Raw genomic sequence first — 22,667 nt, forward strand, 5'->3', positions numbered from 1 at the left:
CATAAAAAAGAATGAAATAATGCCATTTGCAGAAACATGGATGCAACTAGAGATTATCACATTGAAATAAGTCAGAAAGAAAGACAAATATCATATCATATCAATTATGTGGAATCTAAAACATGGCACAAATTCACCTAAGTACGAAAGAGAAACGGACTCACAGACACAGAGAACAGATTTGTGGTTGCCAAGGAGGTGCAGGGGAGGGAGTGGAATGGACTGGGAGTCGGGGGTTAGTAGATGCAAACTATTACATTTAGAATGGATGGGCAATGAGGCCATACTATATAGCACAGGGAACTATATATCCAATCTCTTCTGATAGACCATAATGGAAGATAAGAAAAGGAATATATATATTTATATATAAACATATATATACACATACACATATCCTATATATGCATATATATATGGGTAACTTTGCTGTACAGCAGAAATTGGCACAACATTGTATAATCAACTATACTTTGACAAAATTAAAACACTAATAATTAAAAAAATTTTTTTAAAGATTTCTGGTTACCATACCCATGGGCACTAATTATATTCTTAAGATCATGGAAATAGCAGTTCCATGACTGCTACAATGTTTTTTGATAGCCTACCACAACCATTTTGACCAAAAACTCTTTCCCCTACTGAAATAAGAGAAAGAGAAGGAAGTGAAGGAGGGAGGGAGGTGGGGAGGGAAGGAAGGAAGGAAAAAAAGAAAAAACTGAGTCATATGTGGAAGCTTTCTAATTCTTATCCCATTTTTTTTGATAGACTTTCATAAGAGCAACTCCTTAAAGCCTGACTCTTTGGCTTTCACAGTTTAATTTCTTATATTCGAGTTAATATTATTCCCTTAATCTCACTAATCCTCTAAGAAAAAAGAACATAATGGTAAACTTCATATGAGAAATATTCTATTAAATTTTGAAATGATTAAATTATAAACATAAAAATAAAATATAACTCCACATTGAGCTTATATAACTTCCTACCCAAATTCCTGAATTTTAAGCCATCTTTTCATCAATACCACTTCCAAATGTCTACGTGAGTTTTAGCAAAACAAGTGTCAGAATTCATAAACTCAACTAGAGCAACCGAAAGGCCTATGCTAATTATAAATCATAGCACAAGTCAAGGTTAATTACAATTAGATTTTAAATATTTTGCTTGAGGATGCTAAGCTTATTTAGTCTGGAATATATTTTTAATGAAATGCTTCTATAAAGGATATATACAGCTGCGGGGTCGAGGGAGAAAACAGTACCTAAAACTGTTTAAACATCACATATTCATCTCAAAAGTAACTGAAATACGTACTTTGAATTAATTTATTCTCAGGGATTTTTGCTTTAAAAAATATATAAAGGCCATAATCTTGTAAGTGTTTCTGGGCAATAACAACTTTTTAAAATTCTTACTGGGTATGCCAACATTCATTTCTGGATTTTGCAACCAATTTTGTCACTTTTGAATACTTTTTCACTCCTGTGTTCTGTTCTAAGAAGAGTTCTCCAGAGCAAAGCCTTAAGTTTAAATCAAACAAATTATTCAGAACCCACCTTACTGTATTTTTAGTGGCTCTCTAGCTCATAAGGAAAAATGCCAGAGATGGGGCTAAAATTTCAAAAGTAACTATGAGGTGTGGTAAAGAATGCTCTTATTCAGTCTGGAAAGTGGGCATGGGATTTCTTTTTTTTTTTTTTTTTTTTTTTTTTTGTCTTTTTTGTTGTTGTTGTTGCTATTTCTTGGGCCGCTCCCGCGGCATATGGAGGTTCCCAGGCTAGGGGTTGAATCGGAGCTGTAGCCACCGGCCTACACCACAGCCACAGCAACGCGGGATCCGAGCCGCGTCTGCAACCTACACCACAGCTCACGGCAACACACCAGATCGTTAACCCACTGAGCAAGGGCAGGGACCGAACCCGCAACCTCATAGTTCCTAGTCGGATTCGTTAACCACTGCGCCACGACGGGAACTCTGGGCATGGGATTTCTAAAGTCCAAGAATAGTGGACAGTCTAATACGAAATTGAATGAAGATATTCCTCGAGTCCAAAAAAAAAAGAAAGAAAAAGGAAAAAACCCATTCCTTGAGGGAAGTTTGAAGGAATTTTGAGAATTGTACTTGAGCTAAGTAAGATTTAAACCTCTGGGGGATCTGAGTGTAGTATATGCAGACTTCTTGTTGGTAATTTTTTGAAAAGTCTAAAATTATTACAAAATGAAAAGTTTTTAAATGTTATTAAATGATTGTTATTTCAGCATGAGAACTTAATTCAGTTGTCTAAAATGTTTTATTTTCTGACCAGGGTCATAACAGTTAAGATTTTTGTTCTGGAAATGCTTCAATAAGTAGTCCATGGCCTTAACTCTCATCTTGGTTCTCAGTGGTATTTAAGACATCCATCTCCATAGATAGATTTTAACTTTTACACAGCTGAGTTCTACATAGGATAAATAATTTAAAACTCCAGGTAGTATACATCAATTATTTGTCAATAAAACTGGAAGAAGAAGAAAACTTCATGGACATTCAACTGTGTTTGTTAGTACTTGAAACCGGACTCAAATACAATGCTCTTTTATATGATGGCTTATCAACTCCTGTCAAATTACTTCATTTCTATTGTTACGGTTCCTTAAAAATAAAACACAAAATTATAGATCTAAAAGGCCCTGTAAGTATAGACCCATAGACTCTCAGCACGCAAGAAACATTATAGATCAGCCTTACCACACAGGGATGTGAAGGAACTTTCCCAAAGCCACACACTACCACGGAATACGTTACCTCACAGCACAAAACACAACACATCAGCCAACTGCAATCTGGGAACCTAGAATGGCTGATATAAAAGACATGCTTGCAACAACTGGGGAAATTTAAATATAGAATGACCAGAGTTCCCATCATGGCTCAGTGGTCAACGAATCTGACTAGGAACCATGAGGTTACGAGTTCGATCCCTGGCCTCACTCAGTGGGTTAAGGATCCGGTGTTGCTGTGAGGTGTGGTGTAGGTCACAGATGTGGCTTGGATCCTGTGTTGCTGTGGCTGTGGTGTAGGCCGGCGGCTACAGCTCCGATTAGACCCCTAGCCTGGGAACCTCCATATACCGCGTGTGCGGCCCTGGAAAAAAACACAAAAAGACTAAATAAATAAATATGGAATGATTACTAAATACTATTACACGATTTTAATTTCCTTAAGTAAAATATAATATTTCCATTGTCTTTATACTTATACGATGCATGCTGAAGTGTTTATAACTTTGGATCTTCTTACAACTTTCCCTTTTTTTTTTTTTTTTTTTTTTTTTTTTTTTTTGTCTTTTTAGGGCCATACCCACGGCATGTGGAGGTTCCCGGGCTAGGGGTTGAATCAGAGATGTAGCCGCCAGCCTACACGAGGCCAGGGATCCAACCTGAGTCCTCATGGATACTAGTCAGATTCATTTCCATTGAACCACAACAGGTGCCCCTCCTTACCGCTTTTCAAATGGAACATCCTAGGTGTGTATGTATTCATACTGGGTGTGCCTGTTACAACACTGGATGGGTGAGGTAAAGAGATTATGGCAAAATGTTAATTATTCAGGTGGAGGGCACGTGGGAATTCAAATTTTCTGTATGTTTCAAAATACACAGCAGCACTGTAGTTCACTAAAAGCCACAAGAGCTCTCACCAAAAAAAAACTGTAGGAAGGATTTTGTTTAGAGCCTTATCTCAACAAAGATGATTTTTCTGTTTTTCTTTAGCACAACAGGCTAGAAGCAGAAAGTTAGAAAAGAGAGAGAACTGCATGTTAGAGACAATCATGATTCACTTTGTCAACATTTTCAAAGAGTCTGCCAGACCACAGAGAAGGCAAATGATCCTGATCCTGAAGGTGCCCACAATCCAGCTGGTGACAAGGACATGCAAACAATGAGCCATAATGACAACTGAAATATCCGATAGAGAGACAGCATACTACACAGTGGATACAACTGTATTAGTAACCAGGAAAAAATGAAATGCAAAATGATGATCCCAAGCTATAAGGAAAAGGTCAAATTTTATTTCCCATACTTTTAGAAAGTTAGAGAAATGAACATTATAAGTTATAAATATTATTGTGAAAGTATTTTATTATGGAAAGTTTTAAAGTTTAAAAAGAAATGGTTTCACGTATTAAAAAATGTATTTCCCTGGTTAGGAAAAGTCAATATTTATAAGCATCACTTCTTCCCAACATGACTTACAGATTCAGTACAATCCCATCAAAATCTTAGCAAGTTATTTTGGATGTCAACAAATATATAAAAAGTTTCTGTGAAAAGGCTAAAGACCAAAAAAACCAATGCAACACTGAAAAAGAATAAAAGTTGAGGATTGACACTATCTGACTTTAAGACATACTATAAAGCCACAATAATTATCAAGACAGTGTGGTATTGGTGAAAGAATAGGCAACAGACCAATGGAACAGAATAGAGACCCCAAAAGGAGACACACACAAATACAGTCAACTAATTTTTGACAAAGAAACAAGGGCAATTCCGTGAAGAAATGATCTTGTCAACAAATGTTGTTGTTAACAACTGGACATCTACCACAAAAAATAAAAAAAGAATCTAGACACTGGCTTTACACATTTTGCAAAAACACTAAAAATGAATCATAGGCCTCAATGTAAAATGCAAAACTATAAAACATCCAGAAGATATCACTGGAGAAAATCTAAGGGGTTTAGCAATGTCTTTTTATTTATTTTTTTTTATTTTTTTTGTCTTTTTGCCTTTTCTATGGGCCTCTCCCGAGGCACATGGAGGTTCCCAGGCTAGGGGTCTAATCGGAGCTGCAGCCGCTGGCCTACGCCAGAGCCACAGCAACTCGGGATCCGAGCCGCGTCTGCAACCTACACACCCTACGCACAGCTCACAGCAACGCTGGGTCCTTAACCCACTGAGCAAGGGGCCGGGGATCGAACCCCCAACCTCATGGTTCCTGGTGGGATTCGTTTCCACTGGCCACAGTGGGAACTCCATCAATGTCTTTATATAGAACACCCAAAGCACAATCTCTGAAAGAAAAAATCGGTAAGTTGGACTTCAAGAAAATCAAAACCTTCTGTTGTGCAGAAGAGACTGGTAAGAAAAAAAATGATACAAAGTAATTTATATACAAAACAGAAACAAACTCACAGATTTCAAAATCAAATTTGTGGTTACCAAAGGGGAAAATGTGGGGGAGGGGATAAATTGGGAGGATGGGATTAACACATACACACCACTATATATAAAATAGATAACCAACAAGGACCTGTTGTATAGCACAGGGAGGTACACTCAATGTTCTATAAAGTCGTACATGGGAAAAAGAATGGATATATATATATATATATATATATGTATAACTGATTCACTTTGCTGTATACATGAAAAGTAACACAACATTGTAACTCAGCTATACTCCAATAATATTTTTTAAAGAGAGAGAGACTGTTAAGACAATGAAAAGATAAGTCACAGACTGAGATAAAGTATTTATAAAACATATCTGACAAAGGACCTGGATCCAAAGTATACAAAGAACTTTTAAAACTCAACAATAAGAAAACAGGAGTTCCCATCATGGCTCAGCAGTTAAGGAACCAGCTAGCTTCCATGAGGACACGGGTTTGATCCCTGGCCTTCCTCAATGGGTTGGGGATCTGGTGTTGCCATAAGCTGTGGTGTAGGTCGCAGATGTGCTCAGATCCCATGCTGCTGTGGCTGTGGCATAGGCCTGCCACTACAGTTCTGATTGGACTCCTAGCCTGAGAACCTCCAAATGCCACTGGGGCAGCCCTAAAAAAAAAAAAAAAAGAAGAAGAAAAAAACAAACCAATTACAAAACAAACAAAAGATCCAACCAGATACTTCACTATACAGATGATAAATAAACATATAAAAAGATGTTCACTACTATATGGTCATTAGAGAACTGTAAATTTAAAACATCAATTGGATACTACGACATATCTATTAAAGCAGCAAAAATAAAAAAAAATAACAATATCAAATGTTGGCATGGATGTGGAACAATAGGAACTTTCTCATGGTGCTTATGGAAATGCAAAATGATACAGCCACTTTAAAAACCAGTTTGACAGTTCCTTATGAAATTAAATATAGTTTTATCATACAATCCAGCATCACACTCATTTAGTATTTAGTCAAATGAGCTGAAGAGTTACATCCGCACAAAAACCTGCACACAAATGTTTATAGCAACTCTCTTCTTTTTTTGTCTTTTTTGGGTTCCAGGTGTGGCATAAGGAAGTTCCCAAACTAGGGTCAGATCGTAGCTGCAGCTGCCACCCACATCAACTCAAGATCTGAGCCACCTCTGTGACCTACACCAGAGCTCACAGCAACATCGATCCTTAACCCACTAAACTAGGCCAAGCATTGAATTCAAGTCCACGTGGATACTAATCAGGTTCATCACTGCTGAGCCACGAGGGCAACTCCACAACTTTCTTCATAATTGCCCCAAACCGGAAGCAAGTAAGATAGCCTCCACAAAGTCAATGGTAAACAAACTGTGGGACATCCATACAATGGAATATCACTGAGCATTAAGAAGAAATGAGCTATCAAACCATTAAAAAGCATAAAGGAGTCTTAAATGCGTATTGCTTAGTGAAAAGAACCAGTGTGAAAAGTCTGCACTCTGAACGGTTACAACTATAAAACACTCTGGAAAAGCCAAAACTATGGTGACAATAAAAAGATCAGCGGCTGCCAAGAGTTCATAGAGGCGGGTGGGAGAGGGTTAAAGGAGTGGAGCACAAGGGATTTTTTACAGCAGTGAAACTATTCTGTGGGTTACTATAATGATGGATGCAATACATGATGCATTTGCACAACCCATGGAACTGTATGACACAAAGAATCAACCCTAATGTAAACTATAGACTTTATAATAATGTGCCAATATTGGTCCAGTTGTAACAAATGTACCACACTCATGCCACATGTTAATAAGAGGAGAAATTGTGAGCAGGGGAGAGAGTGAACTCCATACCACCTGCTCAATTTTCAGTAAACCTAAACTGCTTTAAAAAATAAAGTCTGTTAATTTTTAAAAATTTGTATGTGTGTGTTAATTTTCCCAAATGCTAGATAAAGAAGCTGTACTGAAGTTAGCGTGTGTTGCTCACAGTTACGTCTTTACCTACACTAAACTGGCTGTTTGTGAATTGTCAGTCACTTTCAGATATGCTCAAATAATGAGCACATAAATTATGGGCAGGCCCTGGCTCAGGGTTTCGAAAAGTGTGGTCTTCAAACCACCTGCACCAAAATCATTTGGATGCTTGTTAAAAATCATAACCCTACTAAATCATAACCTCAAGGGGTGGGCAATCTGCATTTTTAACAAGTTCCCTGGGGGCCGTGAGGCATGACAAGTGTGGGAAGCGCTGCATTAACAGTGCATAAGGACACTTAAGGACTATTCCTTTTATTTTACTGCTTATAAAAAGCAAACAATTAAAACATACCAGCTGCCCAGTAATTGAGAACAGGTTTCCCTTCATCTCCCTGGCACAAGATGACAATCAGCAACTTATTTTGCAGTTTCAGGAATTCAAGCCATAAGGACTAAATTCTCCAGAAGAACTTTATAACACACAATACCATGTTTTTTAAAATGTTTGTGTTTCAAGAAAGAAATAGCTAGATGATGGAGATGAGGAGGATGCCTATGGCCCTTTGGTAATTTTTTAATTGAAGCCTTTAAAATCATACTTCAATAATGAATTAAAGCAGCTCTCTGATGCGTTATCATTTATTATCCCCCAAATGGAATAAACACTTTCAATAAAATTTTCAGAGGGCATTGCCATTTCCTTTTTATCTGAGAAAATTAATTTCTATGGAATAATTTTGGTCTTGCCCTTTACAGGAAGATATAATTTTACTGCACCTATATCAAAAAAGGTCACAGAGTCAGAACACAGGGCAATGCTTCAGAACCATGTCCCAGAACAATCACAGAGTGTGCCTGATCAATCCTGGCTGTCATCATTTCTTTCAGACTCTCCACCTTGCCCTTTGGGGACCTTAGCAATCCACCTTTAAACTGGATGGTACCGTTATTGCCCCAATTTATACAGTGGTCAAACTTCAAGCAATCTTAGCCATTCTGAACACGGCAGAGACGCATGTCTTTCAAATCTTTGCCTTGCCTTTCTGCAACTAATCGCTGTATAGTCTTTCCTGAGTAGAAACCATTCGATATTAGTCATTTATACTTATAATCCAAGGCACTGCTGCTCAAACTTAAGCATGCATCAAATCACCTGGAGGGCTTGTTAAAAGAGAGATTGCTGGGCCCCCATCCCCACTTTCTGATACGATGAGTCTGGGATGGGGCCAGGAATTTGCATTTCCAAAGAATTTCCAGGTAATATTGATGCAGCTAGTCCAGAGACTGCACTTTAAGAACCACTGATATAAGAAAATTTGCCACTTTTCTTCCAGTATTTGCACAAGCTCATGTTGTGACAGGTGTTGTAATTTATATAAATTATCCCAAGACTCACTCAGAGTGAGAATCCTAATTAACAACCCCTAGATGGCATATTGGAGATGATGCAAACTAACACCTCCTTTTGAACAGTGGTCAAGGCTACCATATATAATTATTTTTCTATTGTCCAAGAGAAGATTATGTAACATGTGAGAACTCCTGCCTTTTATTTGTTAACCAAATCTTAACTGGCCAAATCACTCATCTGTCCCTGCTCTAAGCACTTTCATTCAATTTCCAATTGCCTGCCTTTTAGTCTTGGCTGCTCAGTTGGACTTGGATCCACTCTGTGAAGACCTGCCTCTTCCCACCCCAAACCCACTTCTCCACTGCCACCCTGCAGAACCCAAGCTGCCTTTCTGATCTCTGGTCATGGATTCTCTCCATCTTGGCTCCCTCAGGACATGAGGGGGCCCAATCCCTTCCAGGGCACCAGGCTTCTAGCTGTAAGATAAATCTCTGGCATCGGTCCTCTTGGAGTCCTCTCCCAGCATGACTTGGAGAAAAATGCTTATTCTCTTTTAAAGAGAATTAGGAGAGTGCCAGGGCCAAGGTGAGGCAAGAGCCGCTCTGGGATGTGGGTAACGGAAGTGCCCTTCAGTAGATGGCAGAAGAAAAAGGAGTGTTCACACACAGGAATATGTGGTTGAAGAAACAGCAAGTCCTACCTTCCTCGATTTTTCTCTGATATGTGTCTTATCTGTAGCGCCAACCAAGATGGTTTCTAACAGATAAAAGTTACACACTCTGCTAAGCGGCATCTCACTAGGAAGGTCAAGATTAACTCAAGAAAAAGCAGGGCAACAAGAAAGGGGGGCTACTTGGCCAGCAGAGGGCGGCAGATCACATTACAAGAAGGACTCCATCCTTTAGCAGTGCTTTCCATAGGGAAGGGCCCGTCTGTAGCTGCAGGTTAACTACGGGGGATTCTAAAAGGGGTACATTCAACTATAATTCATTATTTCCATGTCATTACCCCTCATGGCTGGAATGCTAACAAAGAAATGTCAACACTGTGTAAGAGAAGAGCACTGGACTTGGAGTATGAAAAGCTAGACTCTAGCATTCTCTGTTTGACTTGGCCAACAACCCAGAGCCTCCATTTTCTTACCAGTGAAATGGAGGGAAAAACATCAAGGCAATCAATAGCAATCACCTGTGACTCCACAAAACTCGAAAGTTTGTTGTGGGAGCCAATAAGTAAAAAGAGAAAAAAAAATCTATATGCACAAACATTCGTTATTTCCCAGGTTGTGAACTCAAAACAAAAGAACATTAACCCCCAAAGGTCGCCTGAGCTCCTCCTAACAGGTCCCAATGCCAAAGAATGCTTTAACCTTATCACAACTGTGGAAAGTTATTTTAGGCACTGGCCTGCAGAGATAGAGGGGATTTCTGGAGTAAGAGCCTGTTCAGGGAGGCGCTAAATCCCACTCAGTAATTAATGGCACACACCACTCCACCCCAATCCCAGGTACTTAAGTGAGGCTGCCAAAAGGGAAGCCAGGAGCCACAGCGCAGAGAATTGAGGGGGGAAAATTAAAGAGAAAGACTAAATGTAGGGCTGTCTTTCCCAAACAATTACTGGAAAATTGCAGAACCAGTCTGCCCCAGGGAACCTCAAGGAAAATACTACTTTGATTGTGTGATTGCATCTTTCTCAGAGCACGCAAGAGCACTGCCCAGCATGGCAAGGCAGAAGCTGGGAGCACCGGTAGTTATGTCTTTGTGGAGTTACTATGCTTAGCTAATGTTGAAAGAAGCACAAAATTTAAATACCGGAGTTAAACATCACAAATTCTGGACTGAACTACAAGACAGAGTTCCAGATGATTTCATTCTATTTTTATGTGACAGTCATTAATTGCCATCACGGCATAAAATTTTTATTTTGGGGACAGCTAAGGCTTCTTGTGCCTCCAACCCACATTGTCCTCTCTCCTGGAGGAATTTCTCTAACCAATCTTCCTGTCATTTGCCCCTCATGGGACTGTTCAAATCGACAAATGAGAGTTAATTTACACCTTCCTATCTTACAAAAACAATCCCATAAGAAGGTACCAAATGTCTATCCCATTTGAATTAAAAGTCTAAATTCTGATCCTCAGCCTCTGCTGTGGATTATATAAATGAGAACTCCTGAGGGGGATGCTCACAGGAACTAGGAAATTTTTTCTATCCTTTAGATTATTTTCTTGACATATCCATGCTGGTTACTGTTTGGGTTTTTTGTTGTTGCTATTGTTTTTCCACAATCTAAGGAAATTTTTTCTATCCTTTAGATTACTGACATATCCATGCTGGTTACTGTTTGGGTTTTTTGTTTTTGCTGTTGTTTTTCCACAATCTAAGGAAATTTTTTCTATCCTTTAGATTATTTTCTTGACATATCCATGCTGGTTACTGTTGGGGTTTTTTCATTGTTGCTGTGGTTTTTCCAGAACCAGCATATGGAAGTTCTCAGGCCAGGGTTCAAATCAGAGCTGCAGCAGAGGCCTACATCACAGCTTGTGATAACACGGGATCCTTAAGCCACTGAGCGAGGTCAGGGATTGAACCACTTCTTCACAGAGACAACACTGGATCCTTAACCTGCTGAGCCACAACAGGACCTCCCATGCTGGTTACTTTTAAATCTATCTCTTCCTTAAAATCTAGCTAACAAATCATTATAAATACTGTCATTTTAGGGGAAAAAATTATCAAACCATTGAATTCTTCTACAAAAAAGTCATTAATGAAAATAACTGAATTAGAACAATTTCTGAACCTTAGACTAGATCTGGGGCCCATTTTAAGTTGTAGCTAATGTGTATAGGGAATTTTGTAAAGATAATATACACTTATGACCAATATAGGTTTCTTTTGAATACCTGGGGCATCAGCTATCCACTGACACTGCCTGTGGGCTGCCTTCTGGATACATGGTAATAATACATTTCCCTGACCCAAAGAAATCGCTTTGCTAGTGAAACGATAGAGGAAATGCTGAAGAAATGCGCTCATCACTTCTGAAGGCTATAAGAGCCAATGCCTGATTGGTCCATTCACTGAAGGCTATAAGAGCCAATGCTTGATTGGCCTGTTCACTCACCCAGTTACCCTTGCAGTTATCTAACCTGGGCTCTTGAACGAATAAACTATGAATCAAAATAGAGACAAAACAGACACGTGATGCCAAGAGCTGATGAACAATAAATATTTGGTGTTTTAAACCAAGATTTTGGTATAATCCAGTCTCACTCAGCCTATCCTGACAGGCCAGGTTCAAAATCTGGCTCTAGTGTTTATTATCTTTGACTACACAAACAAGTTCTTAAACTCTCCGTGCCTCAGTTTCCTCCATCATAAAATGAGGATAATAATACCTTCCTTAAATGAGAACCTGCATGAAAATACCTTTCACATAGTAAATTCTCATTATAGATTAATAATAGTTGCTATCATTATCACTTGTTATTATAGAAGAGAATCTGAAAATGGGCAGTGCAAGAGCAGAATAAACATATTCACTTCTTCATCTTTAAAAAAATGTTGGGTTAAGAACTGCCACTTAGGGAGTTTCCCTAGTGGCTCAGCAGTTAACAAACCCAACCAGCATACATGAGGCAGGTTCCATCCCTGGCCTTGCTCAGTGGGTTAAGGATCTGGTGTTGCCGTGAGCTGTGGTGTAGGTCCCAGACGTGGCTCAGATGGTGCATTGCTATGGCTGTGGCATAGGCAGGTGGCTGCAGCTCCAGTTCGACCCCAAGCCTGGGAACTTCCAAGTGCCGCCGGCGCGGCCCTAAAGAGACAAAAAACCAAAAAAAAAAAAAAAAAAAAAAAAGAACTGCCACTTTTATTTTCCAGTTAAACAAGCCCTGTACAGGAAATACAAATTTTATTAATAGCAATACTGGCATCTTATGAACACAGAAAATAATGAATATATATACGTTAAGTACACAGCAAGTTAATGATAGAGAGGGATTTATTTATTTACTCGATTTATGAAATTGAGACCTTGAAACTCTTATGCAAAAAATCCATTAATTCCAATTTGTAAAGTACATGAAACTAGCAACAGGAGGGGTAATATAGATAAAGGACAACACATGAAGAATGGCTTTTAAAGCAACATTTGTCTACTCCCTTCTCATTAAGCCTGTTTTAAAAGGTGAGGTCTATCCCTGACCCTAAAAATTAAAATTCCTCACCCCAATCGATCTGGTTTTGTACATTGAGATATATGGCCTTCCTCCACAAGCTCTAGAAGATCCTAAACCCCAGGGTAACCAGAGATAAATTTCTTAATAAAAATTCAATTTGCAGGGTTTAAATATTATTTACTTCTTGATTGGAGAGCAATTCATGAACCTTCCCTACCACGGCAGCATCACTTCTTCCTCTGGCAATGGGAGCAAAGCGGATTGGATCTTTTCATGGAATAACTTATGGATTGATCTAAATATTTCTGCTCACCTCTCAGTACTGCCTTGCTATTTACTTTCTGTCAAAATAATCCTAGCACATCAGGCACCAGGCAAAACATAGATTTTTATGTAAGAATTTTCATCTTTGTTTAGGAAATGATTCTGTCTGTCAGAGATTCTTTCTGCTCACCAAATTCACATGAAAAAGAAAAAAGATAACGTGGGCTCGTCCATTTATTCCACCTTCGTCAAAAATTTGCTGACACAAGTCTTTCTCATTTGGAAGTGCCTTACTCTGCACTTCCAGAGCTATTAGTTCTCTTCAGTGATCACTCAGGACTTAATTATACTCCAGAGCCAAAAAAAAAAAAAAAAATGCATCTACTAGCCACACATCACGTGCCTGCCTATCAGTTACAAAGGCCAGTTGGAGGCCTTAGCTCTTTGGACTTGGCCAAGGTTCATGAAGCCCTGGCCAGGCAGGACAGTCCATGTGGGCACTGCAACAGGGGACTTGTAGAGCCTAAAGGAAAACAAATCCTATTGTGTTCTCTCTGAATGTATCAGTTCAGGTCATAAGCTCTTGAACAGAGCCCTCTTTCCCATGGGGGAGCTGTTGCTAGGGACGGGGACAGGAAGCAGGAAGACAAGTGGCTCTGCAGGGGCATTCCCAGTAAGCTATGCCCTGAATGCCCCTCAGACCAACTGTTAATCAGCCAACCAAACTTCAATTGAGGGGGAAAATAATAACAAAATGAAAACAATCAAACCACATAGCACATTAGACAACCATTTCATGCAGCTTCCAAGAGCCCAATAACAGGGAGAGGGTACTTCAAAGTTGAAAACAGGATGATTCTCTCTGGGGATAGGACAGAGGACACAGGAAAGGAGACCCTAATTGAAACTGCCCAGAAGCCAGGAGTTCCCGTAGTGGCTGAGAGGTGAAGAACCCAACTAGTATCCATGATGATGCAGGTTCGATCCCTGGCCTCGTTCAGTGGGTCAAGGGTCAGCATTGCCATGAGCTGTGCTGTAGGTCACAGACACAGATCAGATCCCAGGTGGCTGTCGCATAAGTTGATGGCTACAGCTCCCATTTGACCCCTAGCCTGGGAACTTCCATATGCTACAAGTGCGACCCTAAAAGACAAAAAAGAAAAAGAAAATGCCCAGAAGCTTCCAAGCACTTCAGGCTGAAAGTCACCCAACACAGTGTGGAAAATGGCTGTGTAGTCTGCATTTCCTTTGGGCCGCAAACCAGGAATCTGGTTATAATTGTGGCTGTTACTGACTGGAACCGGATTTTGGTTGATGTGTGCGAAGTTGTATAAGGATGTGGACTCTTGTGGACAAATGAACCCAGTTCACTGACTTGACTCTAAATTTCCACACTGTGCTCACCAAAACAGTAGAGAAGCTGCCTGAAAGAGGAAGATCCATCCAAAACCACCCGCTACAAAATAGGCCAAGACTGCCAACATGGCAGGCTTTGACTGTTACAAGTTCAGAAAAGCAAAGAAAATACGAACAGAAGCATGAAGCTAAGATTGGAAAATCTCTTCTGAAGTTCTTGCCCACAATAGCAGGGCTCAGAAGGCACAAATTGCCATGAAGTCACCTCTAAGAAGATGGTCCACAAGAAGGCCTTACCCCAAGTGCAAAAGCTCAGAAAGCTGCAGACATCTAGGTTTCAGCCTAGAACACTGCAGATCAGAGAGGCCTGGCTGAGAAGCCCTGGGTAAGAAATAATCATAGTTTATTTGATTAACCCTAACCATAACTGTAACAGGAAATCCAAATAAAATTGTGCCTCCTCTGCTTTAGGTCCAGCTTCACTACAGAGCTGTTTCTAAAAACAAACAAATCCTAACTCTGGACCATTCCTGAAGATTTTCATTAAGGGGAGCTGGTTAGGAAGCAGCAGAGGTATAAATTACAATGCACAACACTTGGTAACCCTTGCTAAAAACCCTCCTTACTCATCTCTGTCCCCCGGGTCCTACTTCATGGCACAGCTGCCCCTGTTCCTCTTCTGTGTCTCTTAAAATATTCCAGCAGCAATAAGCTCTACATCTCACTAACCTATCAGCATCTTTCCTTTATACTCAAGATAGTTTTAGGCTCTTTCATAGGTTCAGTCATCAGTCTTCCAAGGCTTCTTCAGTTTTTACCTCCAAACATTTCCCCAGCTGGATCCAGTAGTTCTACAAGGAATAATATTGGCTCCTGACAAGGCAGAAGAGGAACATAAATTGCTTTTTGCATGTTCATTTTTCATCGTACACACAGAGGCACTCCTACACCACAGTTATAGACTCTATGGAGAAGGTGAAGTTAAAATATTCACTAATGAACTGACTCTGTTTGCCCCCCACTACTCACACTTCATCTCTCCACTCCCATGCTCTCTGAGGTCAGAATTTGGGTTAGTACCTGGCTGTATGAGTTTCTTGTTACTACAAACCAAGTCCCTTAAAATAACACACATCTCTTCTTTACAGTTCTGGAGGTCAGAAGTCTGACATGAGACTAGAGGGATGAACATTAGAGCATTAGCAGGGCTTCCTCCTTCTGGAGCTTCCCGGGAAGATCTGTGCTTTGCCTCCTCTAACTTCTAAAGGATGCAGTCTTCCCTTGGTGAATGGCTGCATCACCCCAATCTCTTGCTTTCATCATCACATTTACTACTCTGATCTCCTGCCTTCCTCTTATAATGACCTTCTTGGTTGTGTCAGACCTACCCCAATAATCCAGGATAGCATCCTTATGATTTCAAGAGCCTTAACTTAAGCATATCAGCAAACCCTTTTGCCATATCAGGTGACATGCACAAGTTCCACAAATTAGGATGTGGAGGGTAGGGGACGGGGACTTTTTAAACTCTCAGATGTGATAAACTTTATAAAAAAGTACAAATTCAATGCAAGATGACTACAGAGTAAATTGCCAGACTCACAAAAGATAAATTAATTCATCAGGGCAACAAAAGTTATGGTTGAGAATTGCTGGAATTATGAGTAAAGTCACTGACAATTCATAATTCAGCAGAAAGAAAATCCTTTATAATTGAAAAAAAAACAGAAAATCAGCAGGGATTATGACAGCTGGGTAGAAGAAAGAAAAAAATTATTTAAATACTGTCTCTTTAAGACAGAATCTTAGAACAACTGATAAGGCCCTCAAATTTTTGGTTTATGATGCAAGAATGTGAACTAAATGATATCATCTATATGATCATACAGTTGTCTTAGACAAAAAAGTTTACCAAAAGTGAATCAACCCTGACGAATACCTTGTTCATTTTAACTTTATATTTGTAATTCTTGTTCATTGTATTCCAGTAAGAAAACTTATTTTCGTAAGTCTTAGTTTTATTTTTCAAGACAAGGAACCAGTTTAAACTTTTTTCACTGTTTACTATAAAGTTTTGGTCCCCCTATTCTAAGCCATTCATTTTAAATGGCCATTTTCTAGTAAAAATTCATCTTAGGAAAAAAGGCAGGGAGCTTCCAACAAAGACAGAAATTACCATAGAGTTGCAGACTTGAAGCCACGACACAGCTGAATAGGGAAAGATGTGGAAAGCAAGGCCATGTGCCACCTTAAACAAAGCCCTTTTCCATATCTGGGACAATGATTTTCCCCTTATTACAGCCTGAAACTTTAGTTGTGGGGGTAGGAGGGATAAAAATCACTAGTCTGGTAAACTTCACACTACAAAGTAATCATGAAAATCACAGTGATACATGGAAAAGTATTTAACCTTACTGAAGAGGGCAGGGAGGGGGGTAGTTTTCATTCATTGAGTGCCTTCACAGTGCCCAGTAGAGTAGGGTACATTCTCACCAGCCCCCTGCAAATTAAGTACCATCCACCAATAACTGAAGAAGAAACTGAATTTCTACAAAAACTGAATAATTTTCCCAACATCTCACAGATGGGAAATAGCAAAGTCATGGAGGAACTGGAGTCATCCCTTCCCTAAAGCTTTGTTTACTACACCAAGTTTTTGAGCACAATTGTATGTCATGACAGTGTACTCCAGGACCTGTCCCTCCCTGTCATGAGCCGATTGATGAGATTGGCTGGTTGTGTAGATGGTGCACTGCAACAGAAAAATCAGCAGGGTGAGGGAGAACATCTGGTTCTAGGCCCTTATCAAGACTTGTCATTTTTATGACTTTGAGGAATAAGGATGTTTAGGATCTCTGCTTTCTCTATAAAATAAGAATATTATTCTGTTTTTGTTTTTCATCTTTTGCCCTTTTAGGGCAAGGCCAGGGATCGAACCCGTGTCCTCATGGATGCTAGTTGGATTTGTTTCCCATGAGCCATGATGGGAACTCCTAAAAATATTATTCATACTTGTCTTCATACGTTTGTTAACTTCAAGATAACCTACCTTAAAATACAGATGGACAGGTTGTAAGACTCAGTATTAAATTAAAGATGTCGGAGTTCCTGTTGTAGCTCAGTGGGTAACAAATCTGACGAGGAACCATGAGGTTGCAGGTTCGATCCCTGCCCTTGCTCAGTGGGTTAAGGATCCGGCATTTCCGTGAGCTGTGGTGTAGGTTGCAGACGCAGCTCAGATCCCAAGTTGCTGTGGCTGTGGCATAGGCCGGCAGCTACAGCTCCGATTCGACCCCTAGCCTGGGAACCTCCATATGCCACAGGAGTGGCCCTAGAAAAGGTAAAAAGACAAAAAAAAAAATTAAAGATGTCCATTTAATGCTATCCCAATAGAGACACCAACAGGAATATTTGGGATGAAACAAGCTAGTTCTAAAGTTAATATGGGAAAATAAGCTCACAAAGTAGTCAAAAATATTCTGAGAATATTCTGAGAAACTTGCAAAATAGTTAAGAATATTCTGAGAAGGTAAGACCAACCAGAGAGAAAAAGATGCTATTAAGCTATACTAATTAGGGAGTTCCTATTGTGGCTCAGCAATAACAAACCTGATTAGTGTCCTTGAGGACATGGGTTCAAACCCTGGCCCAGCTCAGTGAGTTAAAGATTTGGTATTGCTGTGAGCTGCAGTGTAGGCTGCAGATGTGGCTCATATCTGGCATTGCTGTGGCTGTGGTGCAGAGGCTGTAGGTTCAGCCCCTGCCCTGGGAACTTCCATATGCCACAGGTTTGGCCCTGAAAAGCAAAAGAAAATTAAAAATAAAAAAAAGCTATACTAATTAAAGCAGTATGGTATTGTGCCTGAAAAGATAGAACAAAAAAGTAGAACAGAAAGTTCTGAAATGGATGAAAATATAACAGAAATTTAAGATTTAAGAAAAGTATCCTTCTAAATTGGTAGGTAAAAGATGAATTGGCCAATAAATGTTGTCAGAAAAATTGAGTAGCCATCTGGGGAAAAATATATTTCTACTTCTCACCTTTCACAAAAATAAATAAATTATGGATGGAGAGAAGTTTTCAGCATACAAAATAAAACCATTATAATTGCTAAAAGAAAACATGGGAGAAATTTTTACACTCTCGGATTAGGATGGTCTTGAAATCACTTTAAACTTGTAATATAAAAAACAATGAATGTGACTACATAACAATTTTTAATTTCTGTTGAAAAGATATCACAAAGAAAAATAGCCCCACTGTTCTTTCTATTCTTCTTGCATGCCTCAGGATATTTTCACTCACTATTCCCTATGCCAGAAAATGCTCTTTCTCCAGCTTGCAAATAGCAAATGGGAGAACATATTTGCAATACATATTAAGATTCCCAACAAATCAAGAAGAAAGTATCAATAGCTCAAAGGAAAAAATGGACAAGAACAGTGAGTTATAGAGGATGAAACACAAATAAATGGATTTCCAGCATATAGAGAATGGTCAACCGTATTCAAAATAAGTGAAAAGTCACTTTTTTCTTCTTTTTACCACCACACTTGCAGCATATGGAAGTTCCCCAGCTAGGGGTGGAATCAGAGCTGTAGCTGAGGCCTATGCCACAGTTTGTGGCAACGCTGGATCCTTAACCCACTCAGCAAGGCCAGGAATCAAACCCGCATCCTCATGAACACAATAGGAGTTCTTAACCTACTGAGCCATGACGAGATCCCCAGTGAAACTCACTTATGAGTCCTCTTTTTAACTATCAGACTGGAGAAAAACAAAGTTTTGATTGTATATTATATTGAAGAGATGAGACAAATGCTCTTATACAATGTTGGTGGGAGTATAAGTAGAACAACTGTTGGTTCGTGACCTTGGGAGTCCCCACATGGAATCTGAAGCCAGCCCCTGCACGTGAAGGACAAGGAGAGACTGAAGAAAGAGGCAGCCATTCCAGAAAGTTAGTTGGTGGCAGGATTAGCAAGCAAGGGACCTCATCCACGAGGCTTGTCTTGGGCAACTGTGAGATGAGTCCATCTCCACACCCACCACCAGAATCTTAAAAGTTTATACAGAGGCCTTAACTGGGTTCAGTCACATATACTGTTCAGGGGCTCTCAACACCACATGACCCTCTCAAAGTCGGGTCCTTGAAAATGGCACCAACTGTGGGAATGGTGGGCGGACATACATTCCAGGAACAGGGAGGGGTGAGGGGCCTCCTACTGCCCAGGTCCAGCTTGCAGGTCAACCAAGTTACATTCTCTCAAGGACCTCCTCCACCAACAATTTCTTTACAGAGAAATTTGAGACTATCTATCAAAAACATAAATGTACATATTTTTGACACATGAGTTCCACTTACATCAAAATTAAACATCTATGAAAATTTTACAGATACATAGTCTGACCCTCCTATGTCTTATAAAAATACCCTCACATGGGAATCCCCACTGTGGTGCAGTGGGTTAAGGATCAGGTGTTGCCGCATGTGTGGCATAGATTGCAGTTGTGGCTCAGATTTGATCCCTGGCCCAAGAACTTCCATACGCCACAGGTGCAGCCAAAAGAGGAAAAAAAAAAAAAAAAAAAACCTCTCATACGTATAGAAGTGAGTATATAAAGGAAAATTAAAATGTAGCATTTTTTGATATTAGATAACAGATAAAAAATCAAATACCCAGAGTTCCTGCTATGGCTCAGTGGTAACAAACCCAACTAGTATCCATGAGGATGCGGGTTCAATCCCTGGTCCCCTCACTGAATTAAGGATCTGGCACTGGAGTGACCTGCAGTGTAGGTTGCAGCCAAGGCCTAAATCTGGTGTTGCTGCGGCTGTGGCCTAGGCCAGCAGCTGCAGCTCCAATTCAACCCCTGGCTTGGGAATCTCCCCATGCACCAGGTGCAGCCCTTAAAAAAAAAAAAAAAAAAAAAAAATCGAATACCCTTCATTTGAGGACTGGTTAAATAAGTAATAGCACATACATAAAATGAAATATTCTGCAGCTGATAATAGGAGTTAGCTCTAAGTAAGAATATTGCAGTATGAAACAAGTCAAGGTACAGAACAGAACATACGGCTACCATGAATGAGTGTTTTAAAGGATGCATGTATACAGTCACATGTATACACTGTAAGATCTAGGATGGCAGAAAACTTGAATTTTTTGTCATATTCATATATTATCTATTTAAAAATTAAGAAAAATATTCAAGCAAGGCCTTGAAACATTTGGGCAATTATCTGTGACTTAGTATTGCTGGCACCACTGAGCCTTCTTGTTGACATATAGTGAAGAACTGACTATTTAATCTCTTACTGTTCATTGAGCATTGAATTCAGTGAAATCTGAAGTTCAGTGGAAGAAAACATGATGCAGTGTGAACGTATAGCAAGTATTTGGAGTTAGAAGACCTGGGTTCAGTTTCCAGCTCCATATCTTAAAAGCTGAGTGATCTAGAAAAAGGCATTTACATTTTAAACCTCGGTTTTCTCAACTCTCAGTACTACAGGGGTTTTGTGTGAGGTTCCGACTGGGTAATGATGAAATTGAATGTGCTATGTAAAATTAAAGTGACACAAACATGCTAGTCACTATCTAACTAAGAATTTAGTGCCAGATAAACCGAAGAATTTAGATAAGTTAAATCATCTAAGAATTTAATGCCAGATAAACTTTAAGTGGCATAAACAAGCTAGTTAATATGTAATTAATTTTTATAAATTAAGAAACTCAGTGGTCTGAGTAGAAGACAATAACATGGACAATCTTGACGAAGATCATGCGACAATGAGGGTTAAACAGAAAAACTCTCAGCAGCTGCAGACAAAGATGTTCAACGTGCCCAACCAGAGGGCGCTGTTCACACATTTGTCCAAAGAGTGGCTTGTGTGTGTCTGGGTTCTGGGTGTGTGTTGGGCGCAGGGGGCATATATATTTCTTCCTCTCAGCTTGAACCCTACTCAAGAAGTTTTTCTCCCTCTTGGAGGAATTCAATGACTTCAACCCCTCCCTCTGCCCTAGCAGATGCTAACACAAAGGAACACAGCCCAGAGGCGGCTGACCACACAGCCCAGAGCTCAATGAAAGGCAGGAAACCCTCACAAGCCATCTCCAGGTGGGCCAGAAGCATTTCATGGAGTAAATTTGCAAGTCATCATTCCATACAATCATTAAAAGACATATTATTTAAAATCTAAATTTGACTAACCTCAAATGAAAACTGAAAAAAAAAAAAAAAAAAAAAAAGCTACAGATAGTGTAAGGACCCTCCAGTAAGGAAAGAATAGTATGCATGCAGCAAGAATGAAAAGAACGACCAGCAGAACACAGAAAATGCCAAAACAAAAGGAATCAGAAAAACTGCATGTGAGCATTTTAATACACATTTGCAAATTCTTTGACACTCCTGTCACCACAATGTAGGTTTCTCCGTTCCTTGTCCCTGAATCTGGGCTGGCCTAATAGTATATTAGGGATCTATTAATAGCATATGACAAGATTGACACTCTGACTTTCACAGTTACGGCCTGTGAAGTCATACAGGGCCCCATGCCCAGAAGGGCCCCTCATTTGGTTTAATACTCTGATTGCAATGTTGAGATTCTCAGTAATTTCTGAACAAGGAAGCCACATTTTCATTTTGCACTAGACCCCACAAATTATGTAGCCAGTCCTGCTTCTGATCCTGAGTCATAAGGGCGATACAGCTTGCTTTTGATTCTCTAGAACACGTATGCTGGAGCCCTAAGCCAACATACAAACACTCTGAATTACCTGAGGCCAATGTGCTATGAGAAAACCAAACTAACCCCACTGGGAACCACAAGTGCTGAGATTCAAGAAGAGAGAGGTGCCCAGCCGGCCCCCCGGGCACCATAGGCCCCTGAGTTCCAGTTCCAGCCACTGCCTGATGTAAACACAGGAGAGACCCAGAGCCAAAACTGCTCAGCTGATTTTGCCTTCCCCAAACTCCTGATAAGAAACTGTCTGAGATAATGCAATGGTTATTGATGTTCTAAGTCTTTATACTTCAGGCTGAATTTTTTTTTTTTTTTCACAAAAACAGCAGTTAACTGGAACACTGGAATATCCCAGACTCAATTTACTTCCTTAAACCATACCTTCTTTATCTTTATGCAACAAAGGAGAGGGGAGCACATAAGAGAGAATGGAGACCCTTTCTTTAGACCTTTTCTATAGCCATTAAACAAGAAAGGGAGATCATTTAGGAGATGGGTTGGGCCCGGCACCCAGGAAACAAGGCACATCCTGACCAGTCACTGCTGAGGCTGGAGCATGACCCGGAGCCTGGTGAGCCGGGTGCATCA

At 39.8% G+C, this 22,667-nt stretch overlaps 1 protein-coding gene across 2 annotated transcripts in view; it reads right to left on the minus strand.

Moving 5' to 3' along the window:
- Positions 1-22,667, minus strand: part of LOC146406138 (uncharacterized) — a 92,422-nt gene that overhangs the window by 52,936 nt on the left and 16,819 nt on the right. Inside the window, exon 2 of one of the 2 annotated variants that reach the window (XM_085002497.1) lies at positions 12,431-15,207. The exons of the other annotated variant lie outside the window; for it this stretch is intronic. The gene's annotated coding sequence lies outside the window, so the exon portion shown is untranslated. Of the gene's footprint in view, positions 1-12,430; positions 15,208-22,667 lie in introns of those variants that run through there. 2 annotated transcript variants of the gene reach the window in all.

This window comes from Sus scrofa, chromosome 1 (assembly GCF_054392235.1).
Source record: "Sus scrofa isolate SSC_HxYL_T2T_F1_AM1 chromosome 1, Sscrofa_HxYL_maternal_Yorkshire_Landrace_v2.0, whole genome shotgun sequence".
NCBI lineage: Eukaryota > Metazoa > Chordata > Mammalia > Artiodactyla > Suidae > Sus > Sus scrofa.